At 48.3% G+C, this 9,550-nt stretch overlaps 1 long non-coding RNA gene across 4 annotated transcripts; it reads right to left on the reverse strand.

Moving 5' to 3' along the window:
• Positions 1–1,454: 1,454 nt before the first annotated feature.
• LOC142039434 (uncharacterized) lies at positions 1,455–7,717 on the reverse strand. Of its 4 annotated transcripts, none has more exons than XR_012652891.1 (4): positions 7,481–7,717; positions 7,237–7,343; positions 5,839–5,941; positions 1,455–5,557 (listed from the first exon to the last, which is right to left on the reverse strand). It is a non-coding gene; the product is annotated as an uncharacterized LOC142039434 (long non-coding RNA). The 4 variants fall into 4 exon arrangements; XR_012652889.1 differs by having other exon boundaries at positions 1,455–4,557; positions 5,403–5,941; XR_012652890.1 differs by having other exon boundaries at positions 1,455–1,680; positions 4,424–5,941.
• Positions 7,718–9,550: the final 1,833 nt, after the last annotated feature.

Below are 9,550 nucleotides of genomic sequence, written 5' to 3' on the forward strand. Positions count from 1 at the left end.
TTTAACTGTAATAACCCCAGTAACAAGTGCAGAAACTAGATATTGAGCTAAGTAAGCAGGATGTGCCAGTCTTGATTACCTTATCATATAGCTCCTCAAGAGCAGTTTCCTGAGAAAATAAGGAACTGGTCCCAGAAACTGGCCAAGGCCGATTCCGTGGCTTGGATAGATAAACTTGAGGGAGTGTCCCCATGGAACTAATTATAATACCTCTTGGAATTAATTACAATACCTCTTGGAATTAATTTTAATGCAAAGCAGGAGTAGGTCATGAATATGTATAGGCCTACCTGGAATTCCCATACATATGTAACACTTAACTGTTTAACTGTGAAACACGTTACCACATCAAGTGTGCGCCGTTGGTGGAGCGGAGACTCCCCGGCCACCCAGGGCTGTTTGGCCTGCTTGGTGGTTGCTACAATAAACCTTGATTGGATTATCCCTGGGCTGGCGTACAAATTTACGTCGTAACTTAGAACAGATCATATATCATCACTAGTCACCCAAACAGTTAACCCTGAACTTTTCACCTGTCCTTTAATACAGTCAACTCCAAGCTAAATTTTTTCCGTCATTAAGAGGGGACCAAAGATCATTTAAAATATTATTATACTTTCTACAAAGACATCCCCATCTGAGAGCTTTAGCTACTAGAGAAAGTCTTTGGAGTTTGGGGTCAGAGGAGCTGCAAGTATAAACTTTAATACAGCTCTGTTTAGGATGTGTGATTTTTCTCTGGTTGTCTAAACCAGTCTAAATTTCCATAGATGGTCCCGACACTGGGTAGCTCTAACAAGGATCCTGGAACTCCAGGAAATTCTAAACAGTGTTTTATATTTCAAATATGATGCCAAGTTCCTTTTTGCACTTGTCTCTACGGTTTTGGCAACTGACAGCCCCAAGGGGTGCCTGCACAAGTTTCTCCCGAAGGGCGATTAAATTAATTCTTTTGTCCATCAGGTGGATGGTTTGGTAATGTTATAATTCACAACGCTCTAATTCCTTCTTTCAAATTTTAAAAAAATAATTGCCTTTTAAATCCATCCCATTTAATTTGCTAAAATGATTCTCATTGTTCTGCATCTTTTCTCAAGTTTTGGTTAAATTCAATGTCAGTATTCTCCACGGAACTAGATTTTCATTTGACTTTGGAATCGGAAGGCAGGCTGTTACTGAGGTTAAATTTTGTGTCTTTACCAAACTTTGAATCAATTACAAAACTAGATATTTTTTTTTAAACCAAATTACAAAAGCGGTTAATATCAAGATTAATAGCTCAAACAATAATTGTTTCATTTTGTTTATCTCATGTTTAGAACCCCTCAAAAAAACCCACATAAACCCTATACACACACAAAAAGATTACTGCCCTCGACAATATTCCTAATAGCAACCCCAATAGTATAAACTTTACACAGCTGTTTTCCCAAATAGATAATGTGAAACTTACTTATAGATTTTCAGTTTTAAAGGGCCAGTTTCTTTAGACTTCCAATTTCTTGTTGGTGCTTTCTTTATTCTTGAATAATGAAGCCAAGGTTCTTCTCCCAGACCTTTACTGCTCTAAGGGTTGTTAAAATGACTCGATACAATCCTTTCCACTTCTCAGTGATTTTATATATATTCAATCTCCTGGTCGGAAGGGAAGCACTGCTACGTCCAATTCTAAGGGTCCAGCTGTGGAGACATACTAACAAAGTTCCTGAAAAGAATTGCTTAAAGAAATCATAACACCTTTTAAAAACCTATCTCCAAAGGCACTCAAGATGCTCAGAACATAGGACTCTTGATATGGTCTTCCATACAACATTTCATAATGACTTAAATTTTCTTTCTCTTCTGGCTATACTCTGATTCTTAATAGAGCCATGGGTAATGCTTTAACCCATGTGAGGAGTGAGGTTTCCTGACAAATTTTACTCGACTGTTGCTTAAGGGTATGGTTCATTCCCTCTCTCTCTCTCTTCCCCCCCCCCCACCCCCCCACTTGCTTGTGGTCTAGATGGGGTGTGATAGTCTCAATCTATAGATAATACTTTGCTCAGCTTGTCTCATAATCTTTGCTATAAAATGAGGGCCATTGTCAGATGACATTCTTACAGGCACCCCACATTTTGGTATTATCTCTTTGAGCAAGACTTTGAGTACTTCCCTTGCTTTGTTGGTGCGACAAGGGAAAGCCTCGGGCCACCCAGTAAAGATATCGACTAAAACTAGGATAGATCCTTCTTTTCAAGGCAATTCTATAAAATCAATTTGCTAATATTCTCCTAAAAAAATTTCCTTCTTTAATAATCCCAAAGATGATCTTATTACTGATTCGGGGATAATTTTATATATAAATTTCACATCCGCTTATAATTGTTTAAGCAACCTTTGTCATATTTCACTTTCTGTTCCCCAGTATACTTTGTGATGTTCAGCTCGGGCAATTTCTCTTATTATTGTGGGTGGGACTATTATTTGACCTGTCGGTGTTACAGCCTATCCTGTTTCATTTTGTTAGCCTGCAATCTAATAATTAATTCTTCATCTTTTTCGTTATAATTTGGAGTTTCTTTAGGCAATTTTATACTTTTCTCTGGAACTAGTACTAGGATGCCTTTTTCTGCAGCCTCTTTAGCAGCTTTATCAGCCAGTCGGTTACCTGTGTTCGGACCGGTCTTACCTAACTGATGTGCTTTACAGTGCATTATCGTGACTGCTGTTGGTTTTTGAATGGTTTCTAACAATTTCAGTATTTGTTCTGCGTGCTGAATGGTGGTTCCTTGTGCAGATAACAGTCCTCTTTCTCTCCGTATCGCTCCATGTGCGCGTACTACTCCAAAAGCATACTTTGACTCTGTCCTGTTGACTCGCTTTCCTTGACTTAGTTCCAGAGCTCGAATGAGAGCTATCAATTCAGCCTTTTGGGCAGATATCGTCGAAGGCAAAGCTGGCAACGCAATTACCTCCTCAGTAGTTATTGTCTATCTTGATAAACGTTTTCCTTCACAGATGGAACCGCTTCCGTCAGCATATAGTTCCCAATCCGTTTCTTCTAGCAGGACATCTCAGAGATCCAGTCGGCTGGAGTAAACTCTTTCGATTGTCTGCAAGCAGTCACGTTCCAGTTCTCCTTTAACTTGATCAGTTGTTGAAAACGCAACAGGGTTAACAGTGGTAGTAGTGTTTAGGTAAACATCATCTTGTTCCAGCAACACCACTTGGTATTTCAGCATCCTGCTAGGGGATACCCAATGCCCCCCTTTCTGTTTTAGCACAACAGTTATCATATGGGAAACGTACAGTAATCCTTTGTCCTCAGGTTAAACTTACGAGCTTCCTGGATCAGTAGCACAGTTGCAGCGATGGCTCTCAGACGACCAGAGCATCCCAGACTCACATTATCTAATCGCTTCGAAAAGTAGGCCACAGCTCGCCCACTTGGCCCTAAATATTGGGCCAGGATACCCAGAGCTACACCTCTTCTTTCGCGAGCAAAAAGTTCAAGTGTCTTTGTGAGATCTGGCAGGCCTAGGGCTGGCACCCCTATTACAGCCTGTTTCAGTTCTTGGAAAGTAGCTTTCTCGGCATCGGTCCAATCCATTGTTTGAGGTTTTGAGCTGCTCCTATAAAGGTCAGGCCAGCAAGCCACAATTTATAATCTACAGGTGACACCACTCAACCATTCCCGGAAACGCTCGTCATTAATTTTTTTCGTCTTAGGTTCGGGGAGACAACAAATTGCCTCTTTTCTCTCAGTTCCCAATTGTCTCTGTCCTTTTAGGATTTTAAAACTCATTTATATAAGTTTCTTCTTTCTGGGTTATTTGGTTTTTTTCTTTTGACGCTCGATATCCACCGATTCCCCAAAAGTTCAACAAGTTAATAGTTAACTTTGTGCATTGTTCTTCCGTCTCAGCTACAATTAACAGATCATCCATATATTTCGGCAAGATTTCTTGATTATTTTCTTTCTTCCAAATCTCCAATTCTCGTGCCAATTGATTTCCAAAAATGGTAAGACTATTCTTAAAGCCTTGAGGCAAGACTGTCCACGTATATTGTGTTTTTCTCCCAGTCTCAGGATTTTCCCATTCTAAAGCAAAAACCTCTTGACTACCGGGATCCAAGGGAATATGGAAAAAGGCATCTTTTCGGTCTAGCACTGTGAACCATTCTTGTTTCTCCGTTAGGGTTGTTAACAAAGTATAAGGATTTGCTACTACCGGATGAATATCTTGTACTATTTGATTTATTGCTCTAAGGAGGTCTTGAACTAATCTACCATCTTTTTCATTAGCCTTTTAACAGGCAAGATCGGGGTGTTATATCTGGATTCACATTCTATTAACAATTTGTATCTTAAAAATGTTTGTATTACCATTGCTAACTCTTTCCGACTTTCCGGTTTTAGGGGGTATTGTTTAATTCTTACCGGATTCCATCCTGGCTTTAAATCAACTCTCACAGGTTCTGCTTTTCAGATTTTCCGGGAACTTCCCAGTCCAGACGATTGGAATTACAGCATTAGACTTTGACTGGTATAATCTTCTGCTTTCGGTAACCATCCTGTTAACAACAAAGCCACTGCTTCGATACGTTTAGTTTCTGGAATTAAAATTTTAATCTCTCCATTTTTTAATTTAACTTCTGCCTCTAAGTTCTCAAATAGATCTCTCCTTCACAGGAGTTTAGGAGAATTTGGCAAACACAAAAACTGCTGAGTGACCCATTACTTTCCTAATTTCATTGTTAAAGATTTAAAGAAGGGTCTAGTTTCTCGTTCACTTGTTGCACCGACACCACCAATTTCTTCAAAACTTAACTCTCCCTCTAAGGTATTTAAAACTGGAAACGTGACTCTAGTGTCAATGCAAATTCAATTTTCTGTTCTCCCGGTTTAGCTGTAACCAGAGGTTCTGCTGGGAGACTCCCCTCCGGTCCCCGTCAGATACGTTCACTTAAAAAGAACAAACCTACATATGGCACCTTATTCCATTTACTCTCTCTCCTACAAAACAAAAGTAATTGCAATATAGTATTGTAACTCAAAGTTCTGTTCGTTTACCATTTTTCCTGCAATTCACCCCAATGTGCCAATAAACATCCCAACGGTGATGGTTTTGGTATCTTTTCATCAGCAGTTCCATTTCCTGCACTCTTATTCTTAAACAATTTTGCTAATGCCATTATACTTATATACATTCAAATACCAACTACCAAACAAATGCAAATGACAATTGTCCCAAATAATACACAAAGTCCAACCCAGCAATAGCTTTCGCTTATGACTTACGGGCAGACACCTAGGCTTCCACTGCAGACGGGTACCCTCCAAGCCCCAACCCTGCGAAGCTTTCGCCGCGCCTCACGGGCAGGCTTTCCAAACAAATTCCAACACAGTGGCGCCTTACCTTTTTTCCAGGGAACGCTGCGAGGAGCTTTGCGAGTCGAGGGTGACGGTTCTCCCCGAGAATACCTCGGTGCCGGCCGGAGTTCGATCAACACTCGATCTCGTCCAGTCTCACTCGCAAGGTCCCATCTGGGTCACCAAAACCGTTACCGAAATCTGGAATAAAACTCCTTAACACCAACGTGAAGTTAAGAAGCGGGCACTTCGTTTATCGCAGCGCTGGGGACACAGGGGATCGCTCCTCCAAAGGCGTGTCCCACTCAGTATCAAAATCCATCAGTTTTTACAGACTTTTCCTGTCAGGTCATTGTTACCTAAGCTCCTTCCGTAAAAATGCATACTATACTCGTTCTTAAATTTAACCTTTATAATGATCGGTCCTTTGATTATATAACCTTATCAATATTCTTATTTAAAAACAATCATTGGTCAGTTACACTTAGCTCTGCTGACTGGCATCTTCGATCCTCAAATCGAGATGGGAAGGGTAAGGGGGTTTCCAAGCAGCAAACTGGTGTCCACGACAGTTTCCTTAGTTTCCTGAAACAGAACGTAGAAAAGCCAGTAACTTCCTGGTGAGGTTTCTAGGGTTAGCTCTTTCAAACTTTAACAATATTAAGGTTCCTAGAGTCACGCATAACACAGCTCCTAAAGTTTCTATGGCTACGTTTCAAACTTAACAATCCTATACGTTATGCTTCACAATTTTACTTCTTAATCAAACCTAACTCTTCTATGTGATTAAATTTTGATTTCTTTACCAGAATATTTGCAACAGCTGGAGCCCAGCAGGAACAGGGGGGACACGGCCCGACCCCCCCAGCGCCTCACCTCCTCCTCCTCCCCTGGGCTCCCTCATGGCCCCTCGCCCCGTGCAAAGGGAGCGCAAACGCAGCCTGGAGGGCAAAGGGGACGGGCGGCCAGCGTTTATTCAGTCAGTCGCGTGCCTATCGAGTCCCGCCAGCGAGTCTGCTCCGGGGCTCGGGGCGCCCCGCCAGCGCTCCCCCTGCCCCTCAGACACCTCTGATAGCCTATTTCCATACATTCTGTATGGCACGTCTAAATATTGGGATGGTTTTAATATTTTGTACCAGCTGTGGAAACTGGTTTGCTGCTAGGTGACTGCAAAAGTGAGATTTGGTAAATAATTATTAGAAATCTTATACTAACACTACCATTGAAACAATAGACAAAAGTATAGCCAAGCAATCGACTAGCAGAGGTAGGTACTCCTAAGTTTTGCAGTTCTTTGCTCTTATGACTAGATGTTCCTGTACGCTAGATGAGAACAATGCTGAAACTGACCACACGTGATTGAAACTGCGTTAAGCTTCAAGATCAAAGAACAAGGACAAGAATAAAGACTTCAAGGACAGCCAGCAAGAACTTCAGATGGGTCGGTGGTTGCAAAAGCAGCCCTTCGTCTCAAATGGATCCTTCATTGCGCGTGATCGGATGTAGGCAGTACTATGATAATCGGTTGCCATCGTTTTTACGTATATGTATTCTAATCTGATTAACATGCAATTACTTATTCTATATAACCTGTTTGTGCTAAAGCTGTGGCATGCACGCTGGGTGGAACTATCCCCCGTGCATCCAGTGCCGCAATGAAGAATGCCTGCTTTCTAAAACTCCAAAACGAGTCTTAGGGAGTTTCTTCGACCGGCTTTTCAGTATCAGAGGTACAAGGGAGGAAAGAAAAAGAAAAAAAAAAAAAAGAAAAAAGAAAAAAAACAGGCAGCGGTGTGGGAAAGAGAGGGGACCAGGGGAGGGGCAGGGAGGGACCAGAACGCGGAAGAGGGGAGACAGGGCCCCGAGGGCCCGGGGCTCACCACAGCTCTTGGCGCTGCCAGGAGAATTTGCCAGTTCAGACGCTTCTTTCTGCTCCTCTCCCGCTCCCCTCCTCTTCTGTAACTCCGGCGGCGTGGCCGTCCTCCCCCTAGGAGAACACGCATCTCATAGGTCTTGCAAGACGAGGCTTCCTAGGCACGGAGCCTCGCTCGCTCGCACACTACGTGGCCGTACCGCACCGTCGGTGCCGCATCCGGACCCTGCGGTGCACCTCGGCGGTCTGACCTGCTGCGGACTACGAAGAGGGATCCTTCCACACGCGGAGAGGCAGGCTCTCTCTTGCCTGCAGCGGGAGGCAGCTGCCGGCCGGCCAGCCTTCCATTTCTTCTTCTCTACCTTTCTCTGGCCTCTCCAGCTTCAGCCGCAGCAGCTCCTGCCCGCAGCCGGTAAGCGCCCCGCCTGTCCCTTTGTGCTCCCGCGCCGCGAGGAGAGGGAGGCCGGGCAGAGACAGCCCGTGCGAGCTTTCCTTGCCGGCGGCGTTTCCTTACCGGGAGGAAGCAACGAGCGCGGCGGCACCTCCCGCCGGTGCCGCATTACCGTTACCGTCGGACGGCACGTGCAGGACCGGGGCAGCCCCGCGCACTTGCAGCCTCCGGGCTGCAGTACCGAACATTGGTCGCGGGGTGGCAGCGGCGAGCGCTTGGCACAACGCGTCAGCGCGCATGCGCGGCACCCCAGCCGCAGTACGGAACTCTGCTCAATAGGTGGCGGAAGAGAGCGCAGGAGAAACGCGCCGCTACCGCGCATGCGCGGCTCCCGAGCTGCTGTACCGCGTTTTGGTTGCCAGGCAACAGCAGGAGGGCGGCAAAAGCCGCCACCGCGCATGCGCGGCTCCCGACGGCCAGGGCCGCGTTTTGGTTGCCAGGCAACAGCAGGAGCGCCGTAAACCGCGTCGCCGCGCATGCGCAGTGGCCGAGGCGTCGTGTCGCGCTCTGGTTGCCAGGCAACAGCGGCGAGCGCCGTAAAAGCCGCAGTGCGCATGCGCGGTTGCTGAGCTGCCGTAACGCGCTCCGGTTGCTGGGCAACAGCAGGAGCGCCGTAAACCGCGTCGCCGCGCATGCGCAGTGGCCGAGGCGTCGTGTCGCGCTGTGGTTGCCAGGCAACAGCGGCGAGCGCCGTAAAAGCCGCAGCGCGCATGCGCGGTTACCGAGCTGCCGTAACGCGCTCCGGTTGCTGGGCAACGGCAGGAGAGCCGTAAACCGTGTCGCCGCGCATGCGCGGTGGCCGAGGCGTCGTGTCGCGCTGTGGTTGCCAGGCAACAGCGGCGAGCGCCGTAAAAGGCGCAATGCGCATGCGCGTTTGCCGAGCTGCCGTAACGTGCTCCGGTTGCTGGGTAACGCCAGGAGCGCCGCCGCGCATACGCGGTTGCCGCGACGCCGTGTTGGAGCTCCGGCGACTCGGGGAGGCGCCCGCCGGCCGCGCCTGGGGGGTGCCCGCCTCCGTCCCCTCTTCCCTTCTATCGGCTTTCGGGGAACTGCCCGGCGCTGCCCTGGCCCGGCTCGCCTCCGGCGGACCGGGAGCCTGCCGCGGCGGCCGCTTCGCAGCTTCCCGTCCCACCAGCCCCGGGCGGCCAGGAGGCACCCCCCGCCACCGCCCCCGCCGGAGGGGATCGCTCGCCTCACCCGCGGTCCCGGCGCTCGCCCGCTGCCGCCGAGACCCGCGCCCTGCACGCCGCCACGGTGCTCCCGGACGGCGCACCGGAGGGGTCAGGGCCGGCGCGCGAACGCCGGGCTGCAGTACCACACTTTGCCCACAAGGCGGCAGCACCCGAGGCGGCGGCGCTGCTGCGCACCTGTGCGGTGCCGGCGCTGCTGTTCCGCGCTTTGCGCGCTGAGCGCCCGCCCACACCGCGCACGTGGGGCGGCACCGGCGTTTCCTTACCGGGAGGAAGCAACGAGCGCGGCGGCACTCTCCCCCCGTGCCGCACTGCCGTTACCGTTGGACCACGGGTGCCGTTACAGGGGCACCACCGCGCCTTTGCAGCCTCCGAGCTGTAGGACCCCATTTTGGTCGCCGGGCAGCAGCATCCCCACAACGATCCTCTTCGGAGCATCGGCTGGATGAGGGATGACCGACAGCTCAGCCCAGGAGAGACCAGACACAGGCGGCAACTACTTACTGGGGGCACAGGGCTTACGTTGCCCTGCCCTTTCCCCACTCGCAGCCCGGGCAGCCATCTTCATCGCCTCCGTTCCAAAAAGCACCCGAGTGCCTGGAGCGTTTACAGCAGTCAAGTGCAAAGAACAGACAATTCGGGTGGTCGCTTCTGCCCCTGCCCCCCCACCCCATTATCTA

The sequence above is a fragment of the Buteo buteo genome, chromosome 14 (assembly GCF_964188355.1).
Source record: "Buteo buteo chromosome 14, bButBut1.hap1.1, whole genome shotgun sequence".
Taxonomy (NCBI): domain Eukaryota; kingdom Metazoa; phylum Chordata; class Aves; order Accipitriformes; family Accipitridae; genus Buteo; species Buteo buteo.